This window comes from Chlorocebus sabaeus, chromosome 28 (assembly GCF_047675955.1).
Source record: "Chlorocebus sabaeus isolate Y175 chromosome 28, mChlSab1.0.hap1, whole genome shotgun sequence".
Lineage (NCBI taxonomy): Eukaryota > Metazoa > Chordata > Mammalia > Primates > Cercopithecidae > Chlorocebus > Chlorocebus sabaeus.
The window spans coordinates 1,585,659-1,613,266 of record NC_132931.1 but is presented as its reverse complement, the minus strand read 5'-3'; the positions used below and the strand labels follow the sequence as shown (position 1 = coordinate 1,613,266).

At 49.0% G+C, this 27,608-nt stretch overlaps 1 pseudogene; it reads right to left on the bottom strand.

Annotated features, from left to right (window-relative positions):
- Positions 1–19,238: 19,238 nt before the first annotated feature.
- Positions 19,239–20,594, bottom strand: LOC103246587 (translationally-controlled tumor protein-like; annotated as a pseudogene).
- Between the last annotated feature and the right edge of the window lie 7,014 nt (positions 20,595–27,608).

The following is a 27,608-nucleotide window of genomic DNA, read 5'->3' as shown; positions in this document are numbered from 1 at the left end:
GACTTCCCCTGCAAGACTCTGATTTCATGGGCGCTTTCCCCTGCTGGGACTGGACAAGGAGCCAGCCCTCGGGCACAGGCCTCATTGCCGCCCACCTCTAAGTCTTCGTGGAGGGCAGAACATGTTTTTTAAAGCACAAAAAACCCATCCTGTCTGAACCGAACATGTTTCCCTGCTTGTTGAACAACCCCATTTACATTCCTAGGCCGGTCGGTGGCCAAGATATTTATAGCCCCGCCCTGGCACTGCCTAATTGGTGTGGCCTGATGGGGCCCCTATCCGTCATGGTAAGTGGGCCTCTTACCAGCCTCCAGCAGGCCCTCTGCCAGCCCAGACGTTTCCGGGCCTGGGTGGGGTAGGTGGCCCTCACTCCGTCTGAGGCCCAGGCCTCTCTCCAGGGGGTTTGGTCATGCCAGGGAGGCGTCCAAGAACAAACAACTGGCCCAGGCCACCTGGACCGTCCGGTCTAAGGGTGGACAGGGATCACTGACGGCATCTACCCAGACATTCCCAGGCATCCATGCTGCCCTCAGCCTCCCTGTCACCCTCACTCCATCCCCCGAGCTTACAGAGGAAGCCCTCTCACTCCGCTGCCTGATGTCCTCACAATCCCCTGTCCTGCAGGATGCAGCCTCAGCTCCTTTGTGGGCTCTGGAAGGACCATCACTGTCAGTCTAGTGACAGCCCTGCCACTTCTCGCTCTCTGTCCCAACCACAAGGAGGGACATGATGTTTCCCAGCAAGGGAAGATGGGCTCCAGGCTTTTTTTTTTTTTTTTGGAGACAGAATCTCACTCTGTGGCCCAGGCTGGAGTACAGTGGCATGACCTCGACTTACTGCAATCTCTGCCTCCCAGGTTCAAGAGACTCTCCTGCCTCAGCCTCCTGAGTAGCTGGGATTACAGGTGCATGCCACTACACCGGGCTAATTTTTGTACTTTTAGTAGAGATGAGGTTTCACCATGTTGGCCAGGCTGGTCTCGAACTCCTGACCTCAAGTGATCCTGCCGCCCCCCACCCCGTCTTGGCCTCCCAAAGTGCTGGGAATATAGGTGTGAGCCACCACACCCGACCAGCCAACCCATCTTCTGAGGCTCAGTTTCCACATCTGAAAAATGGGAAGCACCAATACTCCCTGCCTCATAGGGTGGTTGAGTTAGATCCAGTAGGAGAAGCACTACATAAGTGCTAGCTGCTTGCAAAAATGTTTTTCATTTAGAGACACGGTCTAATGCTGTTATTATTACATTACCTCATTACGCTTTCACACTGATACTTCAGTTGCAAACTCATTTAGCAGATGTGAGTGCCTCCCGGGGGCACAGCAGTGAGTGAGACACATAAGGCTCCTGCCCTCATGGCTCTTATAGTTTGATGGCAGAGACAAAAGGTGAACATGACGTTATAAATTAAGGTAAATTCCCATGAAGAAGACACACAAGGGGCTCTCAGGGAAAAGACTGAGGGAAACCTAGTTTGGGTTGCTGAAGAAAGTAAGCTCTGGCTAGGTGCGGTGGCTCATGCCCATAATCCCAGCACTTTGGGAGGCCGAGATGGGCAGATCACTTGAGGTCAGGAGTTCGAGACCAGCCTGACCAACATGGTGAAACCCCGTCTCTGCTAAAAGTACAAAAATTAGCCGGATGTGGTGGTGGGCGACCGTAATCCCAGCTACTCGGGAGTCTGAGGCAAGAGAATCGCTTGAACCCGGGAGGCAGAGGTTGCAATGAGGCAAGGTCATGCCACTGCACTCCAGCCTGGGTGACAGAGCGAGACTCCGTCTCAAAAAAAAAAAAAAAAAGTAAGTAAGCTCCCAGCTGAGACCTAAAGTATGAGAAGGGACCAGTGGGGAAAGAATTGCAGGGAAGAGCATCCAGGCAGAGGGAACAGCATATGCAAACACACAGATTCCAGGGGAAAAGAATTGGGGGAAGTGAAATTGGGAGAGGTGAGGCAACATCAGGTCATGGTGAATCTGAGAGCCATTTGGGGTTGGGGGGGGTGTCAGTTTTGGTACAAATGCAATAGGAAGCCCTTGGGGAACGGGGCGGTTTAAGCAGGAGAATGAGATAGGGCCTGATTTACATTTTCCACAGGTTATTCTGGCTGGAGGGGGTGGAGAGGAGGCAGGGAGGCGGGGAGGAGGCTGTGCTGGCCTCCAGGGCCAAGATGGTGGTGGCTTAACACAGGGGTGTCAGCGAGAACAGAGGGAAGTGGATGTGGGATTTATTTTGGAGGTAGAATTGATGAGTCTTGGCGGTGGCCAGGGTGTGGGTGGTGAGGGCGGGACGATCCAAAGATGCCTCCCAGTTTTCTGGCCGAAACCACCAGGCAGATGATGATGGTGCCATTTCCCGAGATGTGGAAGTCACAGGGAGGGGCAGGCTGGGGAAGGAACCAAGAGTTGACTTTTGGACGCATTATGTTCTAGCTGTTATTTGTCCTGCCCGGTTAGTGACTGACAGAGCTCCGTGGGCCTCAGAGTTACAGAAGTCGCCCCTGTTCCCCTGTGTTCCTGCTCATGTGTGGCCCCATGAGGTGTTTCAAGGCACTGCAATTATTCGAGCATCCTCTAGCCCCACTTCTTGGGGCCACCACTACCTTCCCAGTGGCAGAAGACCTCTTCATTGCCCCAACCTCTTCATTCTCTTTTTTTTTTTTTTTTTTTTTTTTTTTGAGACAAAGTTTCACTCTTGTTGCCCAGGCTAGAGTGCAATGGCGCAATCTCGGCTCACCACAACTTCTGCCTCCTGGGTTTAAGCGATTCTCCTGCCTCAGCCTCCTGAGCAGCTGGAATTACAGGCATGCACCACCACCATGCCTGGCTAATTTTGCATTTTCAGTAGAGACGGGGTTTCTCCATGTTGGTCAGGCTGGTCTCAAACTCCCAACCTCAGGTGATCTGCCTGCCTCAGCCTCCCAAAATGCTGGGATTACAGGTGAGAGCTACTGCGCCTGGCCCCAATCACTTCATTCTGAAGCAATGAAAGACCTCAGCCTTGTCCCACAGGCTCAGTGGGAAGGTGTCCATGTCTCTGTTGGGATCCCCTGACTGCTGTGAGCTCCAGGCCTTGGGCCTGCCCCCTTCCGTGTCCCCTTAGTTCAGTCCCCACCCCCTGGATCCACTCTGCAAAAAAAAATGAAGAGATCCACTCTTCATTAGTTTTTTAGAGACAGGGTCTCTCTCACCTGGGCTGGAGTGCAGTGGTGGGATCACAGCTCTCGGCATCCTCGAACTTCTGGGCTCAAGCCATCCTCCAACTTCAGTCTTCTAAGTAGCTGGGATCACAGGCATACGCCACCATGCCTGGCTATTACATTTTTATAGACACAGGATCTTGCTATGTTGCCCAGGCTGGTGGTGAACTGGCCTCAAGCAGTCCTCCCACCTCAGCCTCCCAAAGCTGGGATTACAGGCACATGTTACCATGCCCAGCTAAGTTTTAAATTTGTATAGAGACGGGGTCTTGCTATGTTGCCTAGGCTGGTCTCCAACTCCTGGCCTCCAGCGATCCTCCAGCCCCAGCCTCCCAAAGTGTTGGGATTACAGGCATGAGCCACTACACCTAGCCCTGCAGAACTCTTTAGAACCACATAGACTCCAGTTTGAACCCCGCCTCTGCCATCCATATCTACTAGTTATGTGAGTGTTCTGCATCTGTGGAATGGGGTATCAAACGACGTTCCCTTAGGGGTGTGGTGGGTATTCATTGAGATAATGCTTATAAAGGTTTCATGCCAAAGCTACTGAAAAGCAAGTGTGAAATTTGTTGGTTTTATTATTTAGTATTGCCTGATCTCCCACCCAAGCCCACCATAAAGGTCTGATTATAAAATCCACAAGCCAGAGGCCCCGACCACCTTCTTGTCTTTTGCTGCCTCCCCCCTACCCATACCATAGCAACCTTACAAAGCTCTGATGGTGGGATTCCAGGCATCATCAACCAATGGGAAGCGGGGGGGCAGTGAGTCACCCCATATTGGCGCGTGGCAGCCTCTGGGGGCTGTGGGCAGGGCTGGCCTCGTCTGGTGACTGGGGAGGGAGCTGGCAGAAGGCTGGGGAAGGGGGACAATGGGCCTTTGACTTTGCCGAGGTTTCTCCATCCAAGATGCTCCAGCCCCTAGACAAACATGACCTCATTCCTCTTCCAGGCTCCAGGACCCAGAGCAGAGACAGGCTTGGAGTTGGACACACCTACCCCATTTCACAGACTGGAAAACCAAGTCGCACAAGGAAAGAAGACAAGAGGACACCGAGGCTCCAGCCCTTGGACACAGCCAGAAGTTATGCCCTCCTGGGTTGCTGAGCCCAGGGAGGGGACTCACAAGAGGACCTTCTAGGCAGCAAAGGTCTAGCTATTCCGCAAGCTCCTGGGACAGACAGGTTGCGCTTGGATCTGCTACTCACAGCTATGTGGCTATAAGCAGCTTACTCACCTTCTCTGGGCCCTGGTTTCTGCATTTGATGCAGGCCTGGCAGCCTCTTTCTTGCAAGGTTACGGTGCCCTTGGAGATCACTGCTAAGAATTCAGACAGGCCTGCTTTAAGCCGTAGCACCTGCGCCCACTGCTCTGCCTTTAATGGGGTGATCTTCCACGGAAGACAGTGGGGATTAAGGCCCATCCCACGCAAGCCTCCAGGGTCCACAAATGTCCCTCTCTTGCCAGGGGCTCTGCAGTGACAAGGCCTGGTAGGAGTCTGGCATATCTTTCTGGTAGCTTCCTAAGTGACATTCTCCCACACTGGCCCTGCTGGGCTTTCACCCCCTGCCCACAGCAGCCCTCACTTCCTATGCTGATCCCCCTTCCCCAGAGGGTCTTCTCCAGCCTGGTCTCCATCCCCACAGCCATCTGGGGACACCCCTGCACCTGAAACCTCAGCAATTCAAGTTGCAAGATGCCAGCTAAAGGGACTCCCAGCCATTCTCTCAGTCTCATGTCTAAAATGGGATAATGGAGCTGGGCATGGTGGCTCATAGCTGTAATCCCAATGCTTTGGGAGGCTGAGGGAGGATGGCTGGAGACCAGGAGTTTGAGATCAGACTGGGCAACATAGCCAGACCCCATTTCTACAAAAAAAATTTAAAAAATTAGCCAGGCATGGTGGTGTACGGTCCCAGCTACTCGGTTGGCTGAGGCAGGAGGATTGCTTAAGTCCAGGAGTTCAAGGCTGCAGTGAGTTATGTTTGCACCACTGTACTCCAGCCTGGGTGACAGAGCAAAACCCTGTCTCTAAAAATAAATAAGTAAAATGGGACCGGGTGCGGTGGCTCATGCCTGTAATCACAGCACTTTGGGAGGCCGAGGCGGGTGGAGAAGTTCGAGACCAGCCTGCCCAACATGGCAAAACCCCGTCTCTACTAAAAATACAAAAATTAGCCGGGCGTGGTGGCGGGTGCTTGTAATTCCAGCTACTAGGGAGGCTGAGGCAGGAGATCGCTTGAATCTCGTTCTGTTGCCCAGGCTGGAATGCAGTGGCACAATCACGGCTCACTGCAACCTCAACCTCCTGGGCTCAAGGAGTTTGAGGCTAATCCTCCCACCTCAGCCTCCAGAGTAGCTGGGACTACAGGCGCACTCCACTACCCCTGACTAATTAAAAACAAAAAAGAAACTTTTGTAGAGATGAGGTATTTCTATATTGCCCAGACTGGTCTTGAACCCCTGACCTCAAGTAATCTGCCAGCCTCGGCCTCCCGAAGTACTGGGATTACAGGTCACTGCACCCAGCCCAAAGTAATGTTAAGAGTTGCCTGTGTTCACTGTTTACACATTTCACTTACTACTTTCCTCCTTCATGCCCTCCAACCTGGTTTCTGTCACCCCTATTCCACCAAAACTCTTCAAGTTCACCAATGACCTTTCTGTGGATCAATCTTGTGAACTCTTTTCACTCCTTATTTTACTCAAAATTGCTGCAGCACTTCATCTTAGCTTTTTTTTTCTTTTTCTTTTTTCTTTTTGAGATGGAGTCTCACTCTGTTGCTCAGGCTCAAGTGCAGTAGCACAGTCTCGGCTCACTGCAACCTCCACCTCCCAGGTTCAGGCGATTCTCCCACCTCAGTCTCCTGAGTAGCTGGGACTACAGGTGTGCGCCACCACGCCTGGCTAATTTTTGTAGTTTTAGTAGAGATGGGGTTTCACCATGTTGCCCAGGCTGGTTTTGAAGTCCTGCCCTTAAGTGATCCACTTGCCGTAGCCTCCCAAAGTGCTGGGATTACAGGCGTGAGCGACCACGCCCGGCCATTCACACTAGTTTTATTTATTTATTTTTTGTGAAACGGAGTTTCGCTTTGTCGCCAGGCTGGAGTGCAGTGGCACGATCTCGGCTCACTTCAACCTCCACCTCCCAGGTTCAAGTGATTCTCCTGCCTCAGCCTCCCTAGTGGCAGGGATTACAGGCACCCGCCACCACGCCCAGCTAATTATTGTATTTTTAGTAGAGATGGGGTTTCACTGTGTTGGCCAGGCTGGTCTCGATCTCTTGACTGTGCATACACACTAGTTTTAACTTCTCCCTTCGTGAATCCACTTTCTCTTTTCCTCTGTGACCTGCATTTTGATTTTCCTCCCATCTTTTTCAGCTACTTCTTCCCCAGCTACTGCGATCTCTCGCTACTCTCCCTTTTCCAGCCCTTAAAGTTGGGGCTCTTCAAGGCTCAGTCCTGGGTCCTCCTCTCTTTTCACTCCCCACACCCTTCTCAGGGGTGCGGTTCACCTTGTTCCCTTTCTTCAATTACCAGCTATGGTCAGTATCAATTAGGCTACAGGCTGGAATCTCCTGGGGGAGTATTGAGAAAAGTCCAGTGCCAAGCAGAATCCTCGGCCGTTCTATTGGTCTGGGGGTGGAGCCCAGGCATCATTATTTTTTTTTATTTTTTATTTTTTTTGAGGCAGAGTCTTGCTCTGTCGCCCAGGCTGGAGTGCAGTGGCACTATCTCGGCTCACTGCAAGCTCCGCCTCCTGGGTTCACGCCATTCTCCTGCCTCAGCCTCCCGAGTAGCTGGGACTACAGGCACCTGCCACCACGCCCGGCTAATTTTTTTGTATTTTTAGTAGAGATGGGGTTTCACCGTGTTAGCCAGGATGGTCTCGATCTCCTGACCTCGTGATCCACCCACCTCGGCCTCCCAAAGTGCTGGGATTACAGGCTTGAGCCACCGCGCCCGGCGCATCATTATTTTTAAAACCTTTCCAGCTCTCATTCTAATCTCCAGCCAAAGTTGAGAACCACAAGAAGAGATGCTGCTAACTCCCAAATCCTTCACGCCTATCCCCAAAGGACCCCTGATGTGCTTTGCTGGCACTATAGATTAGCCTGCAATTTCCAGAATCTTACATACTTTCTTATTGCCTGGCTTTTTTCATTCACGATGATGATTTTGAGATGCATCCATGTTGCGGCATGTATCAATAGTTTTGTTTTTTGTTTTTGTGTGTGTGTGTGTGTTTTGTTTGTTTGTTTGTTTGTTTGTTTTTGAGACGGAGTCTTGTGCTGTCTCCCAGTCTGGAGTACAGTGGCGCGATCTCGGCTCACTGCAAGCTCCGCCTCCCAGGTTCATGCCATTCTCCTGCCTTAGCCTCCCGAATAGCTGGGACTACAGGCGCCAGCCACCATACCTGGCTAATTTTTTGTATTTTTTAGTGGAGACGGGGTTTCACCGTGTTAGCCAGGATGGTTTCGATCTCCTGACCTTGTGATCCGCCCACATCGGCCTCCCAAAGTGCTAGGATTATAGGCATGAGCCACCGCACCTGGCCAGTTTCGTTCTTTTTTTTTTTTTTTTAAATTGCTGTAGCATTTCATTGTATGCTTATAGCTGGATTTGTTTATCCTTTTACCCACTGATGGATATTTGGGTTGTTTTTAGTTTTTGGCTTTTGCAAATACACTGCTATGAATATTCATGTATAATATGTGCAAAAACGTCTTTATGTCGCTTGGGAAATATCTACAGGTGGAGTGGCTGGGTCTTATGGTAGGTGTGTTATTAGCATTTTAAGAAACTGCCAAAATGTTTCCAAAAGTGGCTGTGTTTTTTTCCACACCCACCAGTCCTGAACGAGAGTTCCAGGTTTTGCCCATTTTTAAATTGGGTTGTTTGTCTTCCTAACATTGAGTTGTCTAAATACAACTGAAAAAAAAATTTCAATCCGTGGCGCATATCTTTATCATTTCCTTCCTTCCTTCCTTCCTCCCTTCCTTCCTTCCTTTCTTCCTTCCTTCCTTCCTTCCCTCCCTCCTTCCTTTCTCCCTCCCTCCCTTCCTTCCCTTCCTCCCTCCCTCCCTCCTTCTTTTGTTCCTCTCTTCCTTCCTACCTCCCTCCCTCTTCCTTCCTGCCTTTCTACCTTCTTTAACTTCCTCCCTCCCTCGTTGGTCCTCCCTCACTCCCTTCCTTCTTCCTTTTCTTTCTCTTTCTTTCTCTCTCTCTCTTTCTTTCAACAAGGTCTCACTCTTGTCACCTAGGCTGGAGTACAGTGGTGCAATCACAGCTGACTGCAGCCTCGAACTCCTGGTCTCGAGTTATCCTCCTGCCTCAGCCTCCCAAGTAGTTGAGACTACAGGTGCATGCCACTGATTTAAATTAGCCATGCCTGGCTAATTTTTTTTTTTTTTTTTTTTTTTTTTTTGAGGCGGAGTCTTCACTCTGTCGCCCAGGCTGGAGTGCAGTGGCACCATCTCGGCTCACTGCAAGCTCCGCTCCCGGGTTCGTGCCATTCTCCTGCCTCAGCCTCCCGAGTAGCTGGGACTACAGGCGCCCGCCCCCGTGCCCGGCTAATTTTTTTGTATTTTAGTAGAGACGGGGTTTCACCGTGTTAGCCAGGATGGTCTCGATCTCCTGACCTCGTGATCCGCCCGCCTCGGCCTCCCAAAGTGCAGGGATTACAGGCGTGAGCCACCGGCGCCTGGCCTTGCCTGGCTAATTTAAAAAAAAAATTTTTTCTAGAGACAGGGTCTCATTAAGTTACCCAGACTGGTCTCAAACTCCTGGCCTCAAGTGATCCGCCCACCTTGGCCTCCCAAAGTGCTGGGATCCTAGGTGTGAGTCACGGCGCCTGGCCTTTACCATTTTCTTAATAGTGTCTTTGAAGAGCTAAAGTTTTTCATTTGAGTGAAGTTCAATTTATTGATTTGTTTTCTTGTATTCTTTGTCCTTTCTGTATTGTATTTCCGAAGTATTTACCAAGCCCAAGGTAACTAAAATTCTTTTTCCCCTCAGTTTTCTCCTAGAAATTTTTTTAAATCATTTTAGCTTTTACAAATAGTTACGTGACCTATTTAGAATTAATTTTGGTGTATGGTATGTGGTAGGGGAAAGCTTCTTCCCCAATCAGCTTTCCTCATTGAAAAATGGTTTTGCTATGACTCGAATCTTTTTTTTTTTTTCTTGAGATAGGGTCTTGCTCTGTTGCCCAGGCTGGAGTGCAGTGGTGCGATCGCAGCTCACTGAAACCTCCACCTCCTGGGTTCAAGTAATTCTCGTGCCTCAGCCTCCCAAGTAGCTGGGATTACAGGCATAAGCCACCATGCCCGGCTAATTTTTTTTTTTTTTTCTTTTTTTTGAGACGGAGTCTCGCTCTGTCGCCCAGGCTGGAGTGCAGTGGCTGGATCTCAGCTCACTGCAAGCTCCGCCTCCCGGGTTTACGCCATTCTCCTGCCTCAGCCTCCCGAGTAGCTGGGACTACAGGCGCCCGCCACCTCGCCCGGCTAGTTTTTTGTATTTTTAGTAGAGACGGGGTTTCACCGTGTTAGCCAGGATGGTCTCGATCTCCTGACCTCGTGATCCGCCCGCCTCGGCCTCCCAAAGTGCTGGGATTATAGGCTTGAGCCACCGCGCCCCGCCAACCCGGCTAATTTTTGTATTTTTAGTGGAGATGGGGTTTCACCATGTCGGACAGGCTAGTCTCAAACTCCTGACCTCAAGTGATCTACCCACTTTGGCCTCCCAAAGTGCTGGGATTATAGGCTGAGCCACCATGCCCAGCCTACAACTCGAATCTTATCATGTCACTCCCCTGCTTACACTATTGTCCCCAGGCAAACCTCAGCTCCTCTAGCCCAGCTCTGTAGATGACAACTGGCAGAAGTCCATGTCTCCAGTTTTCATCTCCCTGTTCTGTGGATGCTAAACCCATTTGTCAAACATATGAAATGTCTCTCTCTTGCCCGTGGGCTTTCTTATGCTGCTGGTTCTGTCTGGAAGTACCATGCATCATCCATCTCCTCTGTCACTACAACCTTTTTTTTTTTTTTTTTTTTGAGACGGAGTCTCGCTCTGTCACCCGGGATGGAGTGCAGTGGCGCAATCTCAGCTCACTGCAATCTCCACCTCCCACGCCCAAGCAATCCTCTTGTCTCAGCCTCCTGAGTAGTTGGGATTACAGGCACTCACCAAGACACCCGGCTTATTTTTGTATTTTTAGTAGAGACGAGGTTTCATCATGTTGACCAGGCTAGTCTCCAATTCCTGACTCAAGTGATCTGCCTGCCTCGGCCTCCCAAAGTCCTGGGATTACTACAGGTGAGCCACCACGCCCGCCATACAGCCTTTTGGGGTGTGTTATAGGTCTTTCAGGAGTTAACTTAGAAGCTGTCCCCTCATCCCACCCCAAGAGCCTTGGATAGGGCTGATGACTCCTCCAAGCCCCAAAGTCCTGCTGAACACTACTGAACACTGGAATTGATTGATCCATTCATTTATTTAATCTGGAGGCAAAGTCTTGCTCTGTCACCCAGGCTTGAGTGCAGTGGCACAATCCTGGCTCCCTGCAAACTCCCCCTCCTGGGCTTAAGTGATTCTCCTGCCTCAGCCTCCCAAGTAGCTGGGACTATAGGCAGGCACTACCACACCCAGCTAATTTTTTGTATTTTGAATAGAGATGGGGTCTCATCATGTTTCCCAGGCTGTTCTCAAACTCCTGAGCTCAGGCAATCCGCCCACCTCGGCTGCCCAAAGAGCTGGGATTACAGGCTTGCACCACGATGCCCCTTAACACTGGACTTAGAATGCTCTAGTATTGTCTGCCTGCTTCTGCCTCTTGACTGTGGGCTCCCTCCTGGCAAAGGCAGGTGTTCTTTCATTCTGAATGTCCATCAAGATATTTAACCACCTGTACCACCCTTCCAAGCCATACCAGCAATAACCAGTCCCACCACTTGGTGGCAGCATGCGGCCTGACACAGATGAGGCTGGGGCCTGGCAGTGGAGTGAACGACCCTGGGCATGACACCTTTGCACACTTTGCCCTGCATCAACCACATGGCTGTTTCCCTTGGGAGCTCTTAGTGGGAGGAGGAGCTAAGGCTGGCAAGGGAAGCAGAAGCTGAGGTTTTGGCAAAGTCGGGGAAAAATGAGCGCAGCAGCTCAGGATGGATGGGGTGCAGGGTGTGAGTTGGGACACAGAGGGGCAGCCCCAGGTCAGGGTTTGTGCCCCCCAAGGAGCTCCCACACGCATGCTTGCACCCACATGCCTGCACACGCACACCTGCACACGTACACCTGCACACACATGCCTGCACACGCACACCTGCACACACATGCCTGCACACACATGCCTGCACACATACACCTGCACACACATGCCTGCACACACACCTGTACATATACACCTGCACACGCACACCTGCACACGTACACCTGCACACACACGCCTGCACACTCAAACTCTTCCTGGCACCAGATTTTGCCACAGGGAGGAACAAGGAGCAGGGTTCTCTAGAATGATCCCTCCCTCCAGCCTGTCTCTTGAGGATCAGTTGATTTGTGGGGTCAGGGTCTCCTGACCCATTGGGAAGCCTCCCTGCCTGTCTCTAGCTTCCAGCACAGTCCGGGAGATCCGTGGGGTTGATGTCAGCTCCTCAGACGCCCTCAGCTGGTATGGGACAGGTGGAAGTTTCTCAGGGTCTGAAGCAGCCAGGTGAGGGGAACAGGGAGAGAGGATTATCCAGCCTGATCACCCCAGGCTCTGAAGGTCTCTCGGGGGAGCCCCCTGCCAGCTTAGGTCTGTGAAAAGGGGTTAGAAAGGGTCAGAAAGCGCCGGAGATGGGTGCCCCGTGTCCACATCCTGGGCACCATGTCCTTGGGGCAACACTTCTCCCTTTTCAGCCACAACTGTCCCATCTGTCATTTCTTCAGCCAGCCCCAGAGGGCTCCGGGCTGTTCTCCAGTGTGCAGATTCCAGGACCTGGTGCAAAGGGAGATGCCCTGGGGGGCCACAGAGGCTGCAGCTCTCAACAGGGCTGGGGGTACCCCGGGAATTCAGCCCCCGCCTGCACAGGGAGGAGTCCTGGGCAGGTGGCCCTGTGAATCCATGTCTTCCAGGAGTTTGCAAACCTTCTGGCCCCACTTTCAGGAGCCCCAGGAGGTAGTCATCTGACTGCCATGGCCAGTCTTTAGAACTCCAGTAGCAAGGGACAGAGATGGGCTTAGAAAGTGTTCTGCAGCTCTGCCTGGCTGTCAGCACACCATAAAGAATGAGTAAGCAGAGCCCTGCCATCTTGCACACGCACTGTGGGGGTGGAGGCGTCCTCCTGCACACAGTCCCCACGCTCCGCCCCTCAGCCCTAGAGTTCGAATCCCCTCCAACAGTGGTCTCTTCTCTATACCTCAAGCAGGGGACCAGGGTGGATGCCTCAGCCCAGGATTGCTCAGCAACAACATGACCACTCCAGTCCCAAATTTCTAGAGCTGGGTACCCTCCTTTTCCATCAAACCATCCAGGGTCAACGTGCGACCTCGGGTCACCCTCCCTGGCTAGGACTACCTAGCCCCTCCATGGCCTCTGGCTGAGAACCGCCTTTGACTTTGTTTCCTGGAGATGGTCCTGAGGGGCAGCCCTGGGTCTCTTGATTCTTGCTGGGAACATCAGGGCGAGTGCCACCCCTCTGCATTTGCTACAGAAGGTTCTGGGCCTCCTGAGGACTTTTCTGTCCAGCTCCATAAAGCGGGGTTTTGTTTTTGTTTTCTTGAGACAGGGTCTTGCTCTGTCACCCAGGCTGGAGTGCAGCGGTGCAATCTCAGCTCACTGCCGCCTCCACCTCCCAGGTTCAAGTGATTCTCCTGCCTCAGCCTCCCAAGTAGCTGGGATTACAGGCATGTGCCACTATGCCTGGCTAAGTTTTGTATTTTTAGTAAAGACGGGGTTTCACTATGTTGGCCGGGCTTGTCTCAAACTCTTGAGCGCAGGTGATCTGCCTGCCATGACCTCCCAAATTGTTGGGACTACAGGCGTGAGTCACTGCGCCTGTCCCATAAAGCAGGTTTTTAACTAGAAGATTCATGGAGGGACTTTGGGGAACTTACTGAATTTTGCATGTATCTGTACAGGTGTTTTTTTTTTTTTTTTTTTTTTTTTTTTTTTTTTTTTTTTTTTTTTTTTTTTTCTTATTTCCCTGGGAAGAGCCCTGAAAATCAGCAAACATAGCCGAAGGAAGGAGGGACAGAGGGGCCCTAGAACTGCAGCCAGGGCCTGGCACAGCCTTTCCATGTCCAAAGCTGTGTCTTAAGGCCGGGTTCAATGCAGCTTCCCTTTCACCCCAGGGGAAACTGAGACCCAGCGAGATGAGGATTTGGCTCAGGGCATACACCCGTGCAGGGGAGAGCCGGCCTGGAAGTTCGGCCTGGGCTGCAGTTCTCAGGAGGGCTGGCGGTACCCTGAGAATTCAGCCCCTTACTGCACAGGACTGCAGAACACTTCCCACCTGTGTCCTTAGCTCTCCTGGGAAGGTCTCAGCAGCAGGTTCTGGGGTGGAACCAGCCTCCTGTAAACCCTAATATGCACAGGTACACACACACATGCACATGTGCATATAGACATACACACACATGCACACTGATGCTCATATGCACACATCCATATAGACATATACACACATGCATACAGACATATACAGACATGCACACATATACACATGTGCACATGTGCATGCACACACATGCACATGCTCCCCCTCAGCCTGCAGCAGAAAAAGTGCAGTTTCCCCAGCCAGCTCGCCCACCGAGCCTTCTGTGGGTGTCTGGCCTCCCACCCCCACCGCAGCAAGGCTCCATGAAATGATGGATGAGAAGCCCAGGCAGGGACAGAGGCCGCAGCAGGATGGCATGGAGGCCGCCTCCACACTGGGGCATCACCCGGAAATAAATCAAGAGGGTATAAACACAGGCAAACAATAGGGGAGACGGGCCCTGGGGCTTCATAAAGAGCGTGTGGCCAGGACAGAGCTCAGGGCCCACTTGGCTCAGGGCAGCCAAAGGGACAGCAGAACGGGGGCTGCTCTGGGCTTGGCTGGGACAGATGTCTCGGACCACAGCTGACCCGTCCAGCTCAGAGTTGGCTGGGAGGCCTGGTCTCCATACAATAAACAATACAGGAAGATAAATTGAAAATGTGTCTGGAACTGGTAAGGAGTGGGGAGAGGTGGCGGGGGTCACCGGGAAGCCTGTCTCCTTCCCTGGCCACTGCCCCCTCTGGGAAGAGGGCCCAGAGTTCTGGTGTGGGGGCTCAATCTTGGAGCCCACAGGCCTGCTGGGGGCTGGAGGTGGACAACTACAAGATGTCTTGAACATGTAGAATCAGAGAGGGCCTTCGAGGAGAATTTCCACTTGGAAAATTCCAGGGATGTGTGAGGGCTCTGTGTGGAGTCAAAGTGCTGGAGGGCAGAGAGGGGGGCCTCAGGCCAGGGCAGGCAGGACTCAGGGAGCCCACAGGCCTAGGGACACATTCTTAGGACAGCCATGTCACAAACCACATGGTCTGGGGGCAGCAAGAAAGTAAAATTCCAAACAATTTTTTTGTTTTTGAGACAGACTGTCACTCTGTCCCCCAGGTTGGAGTGCCGTGGTGCGATCTCTGCGCGATCTCTGAACCACCACCTCTCAGGTTCAAGCGATTCTCCCACCTCAGCCTCCAGAGTAGTTGCTCTCCTCCTTATTTCACCTCTAGGTCGCCCTGACTCAGTCTCAGAATGTCCCGCCTCCCCAGGCGGCCTCACACACACAATGCTATCTGCACTGCCCCAACTTCTCAGCCTCTACCCCGGTGCATGCTTGCTCTTGCACCAGCACGCTGGACTTCTCGCCTTGCAGGTACAGGCCCTGAATAGCCCCCATCATCTCTCCTGCCAATGTGTCCTCCCAAGAACCCCTTCAGTTGCCTGGGCCAGAAGCCAGGGAGCTGAAGTTGACTCCCACATCCTCATGCCCTCTATTGCACCCAAGAAATTCTTCCTCTCCACCTGTTCCCCACGCAGTCCAGCACCCCAGGCAGTCCTAAAGCTGTCGCCTCCTCACAAGCCCCCAGCCTGCCCACCAGGCCATCACAACCAGGAGGATCTGTGGGAAACGCTGGGTTGCCCCCATCAGATGCCAATAACCCACGCCTCTCTTTGCCTCCCAGGTCTGCTCAGCTGCCCCCAGAGCGTGTGGTTTCGGACATGGCTGTCCCGCCTAAGAATGTGTTTAATCTTTAAGGAATACCTCAAAAGTATGGAATTTGGGCCAGGTGCAGTGGCTCACGCCTATAATCCCAACACTTTGGGGGGCCGAGGCGGCAGATCACCTGAGGTCAGGAGTTCCAGACCAGCCAGTCCAACGTGGTGAAAACCCATCTCTACTAAAAACACAAAAATTAGCCGGGCGTAGTGGTGTGCTCCTGTACTCCTGGCTATTCGGGAGGCTGAGGCAGGAGAATCGCTTGAACCCAGGAGGCGGGGGTTGTAGTAAGCCGAGATTGCGCCACTGCATTCCAGCCTGGGTGACAAAGCAAGACTCTGTCTCAAAAACAAACAAACAAAAGAAGTATGGAATTTTACTTTCTTGCTCCTTCCCCATCTTCTACAATCTTAAGGACCAAGGCTCAGTCTCCCGTCGTCATAGGCCCACCTGGTCTCTAGTTCCTCCTCCACCATTTTCTCTCCTCCACCCCTGGACTTCCCACCCATACAGCACCCGGTGGGGGCCTTGAATTCGCCATGTTTACCCCACAACCGGGAGCTTCTCATGCTAGTTCTTTCCCAAATGTTCTTGCACTCCCTTCCCTAGTCTGAGCAAGAGATGTGGACTGGCCCTCAAAAGTCAGTCAGTCAAGCCTGGGCAATATAGCAACACTCTATCTCTACAAAGAAAAAAAACAAAAAAAAGAGAGAAAAAAAATGCTCAGGTGTGGTGGTGTGCACCTGTAATCCCGGCACTTTGGGAGACTGAGGTGGGAAGATCACTTCAGGCCAGGCATTTGAGACCAGCCTGGACAACACAGCAAGACCCTGTTTCTACAAAAAATATTTTAAAAATTAGCCAGGCATGGTGTTGATGCATACCTATAGTGCCAGCTATTTAAGAGGCTGAGGGAGGAAAATCACTTGAGCCCAGGAGTTGGAGGATGCAATGAGCTATGACAGAGCCACTGCACTCCAGCCTGGGAGACAAAGTGAGATCCTGTCTTAAAAAAAAAAAAAAAATGGGCCAGGTGTGGTGGCTCATGCCTGTAATCCCAGCACTTTGGGAGGCCAAGGCAGGCGGATCTCTACCAAAAATATAAAAATATAAAAATTAGCCAGGTGTGGTGGCAGATGCCTCTAATCCCAGCTACTCGGGAGGCTGAGGCAGGAGAATTGCTTGAACTGGGAGGCGCAGGTTACAGTGAGCCGAGATTGTGCCGCTGCACTCCAGCCTGGATGACACAGTGAGACCCTGCCACCAAAAAAAAAAAAAAAGAGAGAAAGAAAAGAAAAAGAAACCAAGTGCTATATGCGAATGAATGAGCTCAGGTAATCTGCATAGACTACCCCTTAACTTAAGCCCAGGAGGCTGACGCTGCAGTGAGCTATGACTGCAACCCTGCACTCCAGCCTGGGCGACATATTTTTGTATATATCGTATGATATATATATTATCATTATTTAAAAATAACAACAATAACCGACCGTTTAAGATGCCCTTATGTGGTAGATTGAGTGGTGGAGCCTATTGTTTGTCCCCTGTTGGCAGACGAGGAAGCTGGTTCTCAGCAGAAATAGCAAGTGACTTCCTCAGGGTCTCAGGGCTGTTGAGAGGTGGAGGTTGGAAATGCTTCCAGGTGGTCTGAGACGGAAGCCCTGCTGGGAGGTCCTCCCTCAGGGGACAGGAGCCTGTGGACATGCCTTGCACCCTGTTGCACTCTCCTTGGACGTGAGGAAGTGCTGCTCTTTTCATCTTAGAGATGAGACAGGGAGGCCTGGAGAGGCGGCGGTGACTTTTGGAGGCCACCCTGAGTCTATGGCACGGCTGAAGCACTGACTTCTGCTTTCAGCTCTTCCCTCCTACTGGTATTTCCTGATTTCTTTGAGATCTGAAGTAAGGGCGACAAGGCTCCTGGGCCTCCATGAGCCAGGTGGCCCTGATGGTGAGCCACCCACAGATCCGCAGGCATTGGCTGCAGGTGCCAAGCCAGTCAGCATAGACCTCCACCATCTGCTATCACTACCATGCAAGGAAAGAGTCCCAGTTCACAGGCAGATATGCTCCACAAGGCAGCCAGGACCTGCAGCCTGGCCACACCCATCATCCAGGGTCAATATGTTGGCCAGGCTGGTCTCAAACTCCTGACCTCAAGTGACCCACCCTCCTCAGCCTCCCCAAGTCCTAGGTTTTCAGGGGTGAGGCACCGCACCTGGCCCTTTACAGTCCTTTTAATTACATTCTGCTAACTTCAATTTGGCAGTGTTTTCTCTTTTTTTAAATTTGATTTTTAAAAATATTTATTTATTTTTCTAAGATGCGGTCTTGCTCTGTCACCCAGGCTGGAATGCAGTGGTACAATCATGGCTCACTGCAGCTTCAACTTCCCAGATCCTTTCACCTCAGCCTCCCAAGTAGCTGCAACCACAGGCGTGTAACACAACACTCAGCTGATTTTTGTATTTTAGGTAGAGACGGGGTTTCACTATGTTGCCCAGGCTGATCTTGAACTCTTGAGCTCAAGTGATCCACCTGCCTTGGCCTCCCTAAGTGCTGAGATTACCAGCATGAGCCACTGCACCCAGCCAGTTTGGCAGTGTTTTCCTAAGAATTTTTTAAATCAATATTCATAAGCAATATTGGTCAGTTGTTTTCTTGTGCCTTTGTCTGGTCCTAGCATCAAGGTAAAGGTGGCCTCACAGAATGAGTTAGAAAGTATTTCCTCCTCTTCAAGTTTTTGAAAGCGTTTGCAAAGGACTGGCATTAATCTTCGTTAAATGTCTGGTAGAATTCACTGGTAAAGCCACCCAGTCAGGGGTATTTCTTTGTTGAAAAGATTTTAATTAGTAATTTAATGTTCTTACTAGTTATAGGTTTATCCCTACTTTCTTCTTTTTGAGAAGTCTCACTCTTGTTCCCCAGGCTGGAGTGCAATGGAGTGCACTCTGAAAGTGCTGGGATTACAGGCGGGAGCCACCGTGCCCGGCTGGTTTACTCATATTTTTTATTTATTTGTGATTCAGTCTTGGTAGATTTTGTGTTTCTAGAGATTTGCCGTTTCATTTGGTTATTCAATTAGCTGGTGTACCTATGTTTATAGTATTCTCTAATAATCACTTTAATTGCTGTAAAGTCACAGTAATGCCCTCGTTTTCCTTCTTTTTTTTTTTTTTTTTTTTGAGATGGAATCTCGCTTTCTCACCCAGGCTGGAGTGCAGTGGCAGGATCTTGGCTCATTGCAAGCTCTTCCTCCCTGGTTCACACCATTCTCCTGCCTCAGCCTCCCGAGTATCTGGGACTACAGGCGCCTGCCACCACACCCGACTAAAAATATTTTTTGTAATTTTAGTAGAGATGGGGTTTGACCATGTTAGTCAGGAGGGTCTTGATCTCCTGACCTTGTGATTCGCCCACCTCGGCCTCCCAAAGTGCTGGGATTACAGGTGTGAACCACCGTGCCCGGCTTAATGCCCTCATTTTCATTTCTGATTTTGGCTACTTGAGTCTTCTTTTTTTTTTTTTTTCCCTAGTCAATCTACTAAAAAGTTATCAATTTTGCTGACCTGTAAAAAACCTTTTAATTTTACCTATTCTCTTCTTTTCCAATTATTTATTTATTTTTACTCTAATCTTTGTTTCCTGTATTTATCTCTTCTTTTTCTAGATCCTTTAAACTGTATAGTTAGGTGACTGAATTGAGGTCTTTTATTTTTTATTTTTATTTATTTATTTATTTATTTATTATTTTTATTTTATTTTTTTCCACTGAATGAGCCTCTTTTTATTCTCTTGGTAATCTTTTCCAGTTAGTTACTACCGCTATAGGTGATGAAATGGGTAAGGCTCCACACTTCAGATGTTGGCACTGCTATGAGCATGGTCTTTCCCTTTATTGCAACTCACAATCAAAACCTTTGATTCTTTTTTATACTCCAGTCCCAGAAGTAGTCTCCACTGTAGAAGTTAATTGATGAGTAGTAGCCTATAACCAGGCTCTAGGTCCTCTAGGAACACTACAGGATGAATTTAACTATGCATTAAACTAAAAGGCATTCTCTCAAATATTTGAGTTAAAATGCATTTTATTTTTAGACAACCTACATGACATTTTTTCTTAAAAACAATGCCTCCAACTCCAAATAAATCACGGTCAAAATAAATGAAGAGCTCAAGATGACATCAGTCCCATTTGTCTTAAGTCCTGGTGTTGTGTGGATGACAAGCAGAAGCCAGTTATGATGACAGGTGATCCAAAGTAATTGCCAAATTTGTTAACATTTTTCCATTTCTAAACCATCCTTAAAGAAAAATCATACATGGGGTCACACCATCCTCGCGGTAGTCCAATAGAGCAGCCATGCCATCAGGATTCATGTTTTCACCAATAAAGAACTGGTAGTTTTTGAAATTAGCAAGGATGTTTGAAATTAGCTTGATTTGTTCTGCAGCCCCTGTCATAAAAGGTTTTACTCTGTTTTTCAAGTTTGCCTTTGATTGATTTCATGTAATCTTTTATGCACTTCTTATAGGTTTCTTTTGTGAAACTTGTTTCCTGCAGGTGATGGTTCATGACAATATCGACACCAGTGATTACTGTGCTTTCGGTACCTTCGCTCTCTGGGCCTTCAGCGGAGGCATTTCCACCAATGAGCGAGTCGTCAATGTTACCTTATGTCCTATTGACCATCTTCCCCTCCACCTCCAGGCACAGTCCGTCCGCTATCTCGCGGATCTTGTAGATGTCGGAGAACAACTCATCGTGGCTGATGTGGCTGATGAGGTCCCGGTAGATAATCATGATGGCGACTGAAGGGAGACGACGGAGCGAGCGCCGTGCAGCCGGAGCGGCGCTCGGGGGGAGGGGGGAGCGGGCGGAAAAGCTATTTATTTTTTTTGAGATGGAGTCTCACTATGTCGCGCAGGCTGGTATGCAGTGGTGCAATCTCGGCTCACTGCAGCCTCAACTTCCTGGTTCCAGTGACCCTCCCACCTCAGCCTCACAAGTAGCTGGAACCACAGGCGTGTAACACCATACCCAGATGATTTTTGTATTTTAGGTAGAGGTGGGGTTTCCCTATGTTGCCCAGACTGGTCTTGAACTCTTGAGCTCGAGTGATCCACCTGCCTTGGCCTCCCAAAGAGCTGGGATTACCCGCCTGAGCCACTGCTCCTAGCCAGTTTGGCAGTGTTTTCTTTTTTCTTTTTCTTTCTTTTCTTTTTTTTTTTTTTTTGAGATGGAGTCTCACTCTGTTGCCCAGGCTGGAGCGCAGTGGTGCAATCTCGGCTCACAGCCACCTCCGCCTCCCGGGTTCAAGCGATTTCCCTGTCTCAGCCTCCCGAGTAGCTGGAATTACAGACACCCACCACTATGCCGGGCTAATTTTCTTTATTTTTAGTAGAAACAGGGTTTCACCATCTTGACCAGACTGGTCTCGAACTCCTGACCTCGTGATCCACCCGCCTTGGCCTCCCAAAGTGCTGGTGTGAGCCACTGCACCTGGTCGGCAGTGTTTTCTTGAGGATTTTTTAAATCAATGTTCATAAGCAATATTGGTCAGCTGTCTCCTTGTCCTGCCTTTGTCTGGCCCTAGTATCAAGGCAATGCTGTTCTCATAGAATGAGTTAGAAAGTATTTCCTCCTCCGCTGGGGGCGGCAGCTCACGCCTGTAATCCCAGCACCTTGGGAGGCCAAGGTGGGTGGATCACGAGGTCAGGAGATCAAGACCATCCTGGCTAACACGGTGAAACCTTGTCTCTAGTAAAAATACAGCAAATTAGCTGGGCATTGTGGCGGGCACCTGTAGTCCCAGCTACTCGAGAGGCTGAGGCAGGAGAATGGCATGAACCCAGGAGGCGGAGCTTCCAGTGAGCTGAGATCCTGCCACTGCACACTCCAGCCTGGGAGACAGAGCGAGACTCCGTCCGAAAAAAAAAAAAAAAAAAGTATTTCCTCCTCTTCAAGTTTTTGAAAGAGTTTGCAAAGGACTGGCATTAATTTTTCCTTTAAATGTCTGGTAGCATTCACCGGTAAAGTCATACAGTCAAGGGTATTTCTTTGTTGGGAAGATTTTAATTAGTAATTTAATCTTCTTACTAGTTATAAGCTTACCCATATTTTCTTTTTCTTTTACTTTTTTTTTTTTTTTTTTTTGAGACGAAGTCCCACTCTGCTCCCCCCCTTCCCCCCGGTGGAGTGCAATGGTGCGATCCCAGCTCACTACAACTTCTGCCTCCCGGGTTCAAGTGATTCTCCTGCCTCAGCCTCCTGAGTTGCTGGGATTGTAGGCGCCTACCACCATGCCTAGCTCATTTTTGTATTTTTAGTAGAGATGGGGCTTCACCATGTTGGCCAGGCTAGTCTTGAACTCCTGACCTCGGGTGATCCGCCCACCTCAGCCTCCCAAAGTGCTGGGATTACAGGCGTGAGCCACCACGCCTGGCCAGTTTAGCCATATTTTTTATTTCTGTGTGATTCAGTCTTGGTAGGTTTGTGTTTCTAGAGATTTGCCATCTCATTTAGTTATTCAATTTGCTGGTGTACATATGTTTATAGTATTCTCTTATAATCACCTTAATTGCTGTGAAGTCACAGTAATGCCCTCATTTTAATGTCTGATTTTGGCTATTTGAGTCTTCCTTTGTTTCTTAGTCAAACTAGCTAAAAATTTGTCAATTTAGCTGATCTGTAAAAAAAATTTTAATTTTACCTATTCTCTTATTTTTCTTTGTTTATTTCCACTCTAATCTTTCGTTTCTTGTATTCTGCTAGGTTGGGGTTAGCTCTTCTTTTTCTAGATCCTTTAAAATGTATAGTTAGGTGACTGATTTGAGATCTTTCTTACTTTTATTTTTTATTTTTTATTTTTTGAGATGGAGTCTCACTCTGTCACCCAGGCTGGAATGCAGTGGTGCAATCTCGGCTCACTGCGACCTCCCTCTCCCAGGTTCAAGCGATTCTACTGCCCCAGTCTCCCAAGTAGCTGGGATTACAGGCCTGCACACCATGTCTGGTTAATTTTTGTATTTTAGTAGTGATGAACTTTTGCCATGTTGGTCACTGGTCTTGAACTCCTGACCTCAGGTGATCCTCCTGCTTTGGCATCCCAAAATGCTGGGATGTTGGCATGAGCCACCACTCCTGGCTTTCTTATTTTTAAATGTAGATGATTACAGCTATACACTTCCCTCTGAGTGCTGCTTTAACTGCATCCCATAAGTTCTGGTATGTCGTGTTTTCATTTTCATTCATCTCAAAGTGTTTTCTAATTTCCTGTATGATTTCATCTTCAACCACTGATTAAGAGTGTGTTCACTTTCCATATATTTGTGAGTTTTCAGGTTTTCCTTATTACTGATTTCTAGTTTCATGCATTGTGATTATAAAATATTTAGCACTTTGCATACTTTCAAACTTTTAAAACATTAATATTTGTTTTGCAGCCTAATACACTGTATACTCTGGACAATATCCCACATGCTCTTGAAAAGAATGTGTATTTTGCTGTTGTTGGGTGGGTGTCTGTAAATGTCCATTAGATCTAATTGGATTATCATGTTGCTCAAGTGCTCTCTTTCCTGTTGATCTGATCTCTGTATTATTAACACTGAGGTAGTGAGGTCTCCAATGATCATTGTAAAACTCTATTTCTCCCTTCAATTCTATCCTTTTTTGCTTCATAGGTTTTGGTGCTCTGTTGTTAGGTGCATATATGTTTTAAATTATTATATCTTCTTGTTGGATTAATCTTTTTATCAGTGTAGAATTCCCTTGTCTCTCATAACCATTTTTGGCTTAAAACCTATCTTGCCTAACATATGGCCACTCCTGGTCTCATTTGGTTACTTTTTTATTTTCTTTTTTTTGAGATGGAGTCTTGCTCTGTCGACCAGGCTGGAGCACAGTGGTGCAATCTCTGCTCACTGCAAGCTTCGCCTCCTGGGTTCATGCCATTCTCCTGCCTCAGCCTCCCAAGTAGCTGGGACTACAGGCGGACGCCACCACGCCCAACTAATTTTTTGTATTTTTAGTAGAGACGGGGTTTCACCGTGTTATCCAGGATGGTCTTGATCTCCTGACCTCCTGATCCACCCGCCTTGGCCTCCCAAAGTGCTGTGATTACAGCCGTGAGCCACCGCACCTGCTGCTTTTTTTTTTTTTTTTTGAGATAAGAGTTTTGCTCTTCTTGCCTAGGCTGGAGTGCAATGGCGTGATGTCAGCTTACCACAACTTCTGCCTCCCAGGTTCAAGCAATTCTCCTGCCTCAGCCTACCGAGTAGCTGGGATTACAGGCAGGCGCCACCATACTCAGCTAATTTTGTATTTTTAGTAGAGACAGGGTTCCTCCATGTGGTCAGGCTGGTCTCAAACTCCTGACCTCAGGTGATCCACCTGCCTCAGCATCCCAGGCATTAGCCACCAAGCCCGACCTCATTTGGTTACTTTTTGCATGGAATTTATTTTTTCATTCTTTTGTTTTTAATCTCTTTGTGTCTGTGTATCTAAAGTGAGTCTCTTATAGACGGTATATAGATGGATCATGTTGTATCTTATTTTACTTATTTTTTTACATTTCCAAAGGCTCTGTCATCCACCTTTTCATTAAATCATTCTACCAATCTCTCCTGGGCTTAAGTAATCCTCCCACCTCAACTGCCTGAGTAGCTTGGACTGCAGGCACATGCCACCACTCTATCTGGCTTTCTCTCTCTCCCATGCTGATCGCTGGGCCTTGTGAGACAAATGAAAAGCTGATTTATCTGAGTTACTACAACTCATCACAGCTGGTTTTCTCACCTCATCCAAGTCCTCAGAGCTGCTTGGCAGTTATTCTGTTTGTCCTCATACACAGTGTGCACTACCATGACCAGCTAATTTTTGACTTTTTTTTTTTTTTTTTTTGTATTTTTAGTAGAGACGGGGTTTCACCATGTTGGCCAGAGCTGGTCTCGAACTCCTGACCTCAGGTGATCCGTCCACCTCGGCCTTCCAAAGTGGTAGGATTACAGGCGTGAGCCACCCTGCCCAGCCCTGGTGCTGCATTTTTGCTTTGTCCTCTCTCTCCCCCACAATGGCTAGCCAAAAATGTCACCATTTTGCTCCAGCCCCTTTCTTGACCTGCCTGTTTCTTTATAGTTACCTTTATTTGTTGATCCCTCACTTCCCTAATTAAAGGTATAAATTATTCAAATTACTGTGATTTCTGATTTCTTTCTCCTAATACAAATGACCCTAAATACAATACAGGCCAGATGACCCAAGGAGACAATGACGGTGTAGACTTTTTTTTTTTTTTTTGAGACTGGGTCTCACTCTGTTGCCCAGGCTGGAGTGCAGTGGCCTGATTACAACTCACTGCAGTCTCGACCTCCTGGGCACAGGCAATCCTCCCACCTCAGCCTCCTGAGTAGCTGGGACTACAGGCATGTATCACCACACCCAGCCAAATTTTTTTTTTTTAATTGAAGAGACAGGATTTCACCATGTTCCTCAGGCTGGTCTGGAACTCCTGTGCTCAAGCAATCTGCCCATCTCAGCCTTCCAAAGTGCTAGGATTACAGGTATGAGCCCCTGCACCCAGCCCAATGTGTAGGCTCGTCTTACATGTCAGATATAAGGTTCCAATAATTCCATGTTATTTATTTTGAATGGGTGACATGTGAATGCACGTGGGATGGCATTTGGGCAGAGCAGCAGCGCCCGAGTTCATCTTCCTGTCTTGGGTGGGACATCAGGAATAGTCCCTGCTGGTGTCCACTTTGGGAAGCTCTGGGTTTCAGCTGACCTCTGCTTCTCATGGGTACCTAACTGCAACTTGCAGTGCCTTTCTCAGTCAGGCATAAGAGCTGGAACTTCTGTTAATCTCTCAATATTTGCATAGGTAATGAAGTGTCTTCTGAAGTCAAAATATTTGAAAAGAAATGGACCCCCTTATTGTGTGGGTCAAAATCTCAGGGTCACCTTGGCTGCTCCAGGCTGCTGTGGATAGACATCCCTGAAGTGGTTCTTTCAAATGGTGCTTCTAGACCTTGAAACTGTTGATTATATTGCAACTGTCACACCTACGAGGACTGCTGGCCTCAGCCAACCCCTCACTATGGAGCTGTAGAAACAAGGGAGAGGCTGCCCCTGCTCATGGCGCTCTGTATAGCCTTACTGAGGGGTTCAAGTGTGTCTTGGGTAAGGCAGGCTAGGAGAAAAGATATCCAGGGTTTTCAGCTATTGGAATGCTGTATCTTTAGCCAGGGATTGGGTAAACCATGTCCTAAAAAGACAGAATGATTAGGTAAAACACAGGTCACAAATGGCCAGTACTGCTTATAAACCTCAGAAATCCTGGGACACGGTGAGAGCCTTCCACTCTGGAAACATCACTTGATACCTTGGTTGGACTGTCTGGAAATTCTACCTTTGGATCTCAATCCACAAATCCAGGTTGTCCCAGGGGTGTTTTTGCCATAAAAGGGCCAGAATTGCCATGCAAACAGAGAACAGTGCTGACGGGTGTTCAAAATCAAGTCGTAAACTCCATCTCAATGGAATCCTCTAGCCCATGGAAGTGGTGGAATATTCCTGCAGGTAACTGGACAGGGGATTTCCTCTCATTGTTCTGCCTCTCTGGACCAATGGGAGTTTCCAGATGCAGCCGCCTTTGAAGAATAACATTAGATAATTGGGTGGAATATCCCCTGAATATGTCTAGAAGCGATTACATTCTGCCTTGACTCCTGGGAGTGCTGAGTGAATAATGCCACCTTCATTTCATCTAATAGCGATGTGGTCAGCTCATTAGTGAAGTTCATATTTTTGTTAAGAAACTCGTGGTGAACTCGGTTTCCAGGCAAAATATTTACTTATTTTATTTTTTATTTTAGAGACAGGGTCTTGCTCTGTCACTGAGGCTGGACTGCAGCGGTGCAATCATGGCTCATTGCAACCTCAACCTCATAAGCTCAAGTGAACTTCCCACCTCAGGCTCCCAAGTACCTGGGACTGCAGGTGCAGGCCTCCATGCCTGGCTTATGTTTTTGAATTTTGTTTTTTTAGACACAGGATCTTGCTATGTCGCCCAGGCTAGTCCTGGACTCCTGGCCTCAGGCAATCCTCTTGCCTCTGCCTCTCAAAGTGCTATAGGATTACAGGTGTGAACCACCATGCCTGACCAGGCAAAATAATTAGATTCTTTCTTTCTGGTACAGAAGGTGAAGCTAGTGTCTCTGCTCAGTGGGATCCTGCAGGATCCTCTGCAGCTGTTGTGGAGGTAGACACAGCGCTTCCAGGATGTGTATCCACCTTACCTTAACTTAGGTGGATATAGAGCCTGCAGGATCCTCTGCTGCTGCTGCTGCTGCTATGGAGACTGAAAATGCTCTCCAGTTCCTAGCAGGCCAGATGTAAAAGCTGACTTGGAAAACAAGGGACATCAGTGCTGAGAGCACCTACCTGCCTGAGAATAAGAAGCAGACAGTCCTGGGTATGGCATCACTGTCACGGTTGGCTAGCAGGTACCAGATAGGGCATGGCCAGAAGTGGCCAACCAACTTTTAAATGCCAAAGACAGGACAGTTACAGAGGGGAGAGGTGGAGAGGACATGGTGAGAGGGACGGTAAACACCTGCAACATGTGCACACACAGGTGGGCCCTTGGGGCAGTCAGCTGAGGTATGGTTGGTGATGAAGATGCTGTGTTGAGACACAGGATACCCAGGGCATTTATAAAAGTTCATACACATTGGAGGGACTTAAGCCTACTCATGATACCACCCGGACCTCTTTACAAAAATACTGAAGATATAAAGATTTCTTCAATTGGACTCTGAACTTGCAAGTCTCTTTTAATGAGGGTCAAGCTCCAAGTTTTGTGTTGCTATGTGATTCTATTTCTTGATTTTAATAATGACAGAGAAAAGTATGGATACCTCCATTCCAAAAATCTACAGGGGCTGGGCCATCTGAAAGGATCATATGATATGGGGAAGAAATGAGAGTCTGTATTATTAAGAGAATCCTGGCCAAGTGCGGTGGCTCATGCCTGTAATCCCAGCACTTTGGGTGGTTGAGGTGGGTGGATCACAAGGTCAGGAGTTCAAGACCAGCCTGGCCAAGATGGTGAAACTCCGTCTCTACTAAAAATACAAAAATTATCCGAGTGTGGTGGCGAGCGCCTGTAATCCCAGTT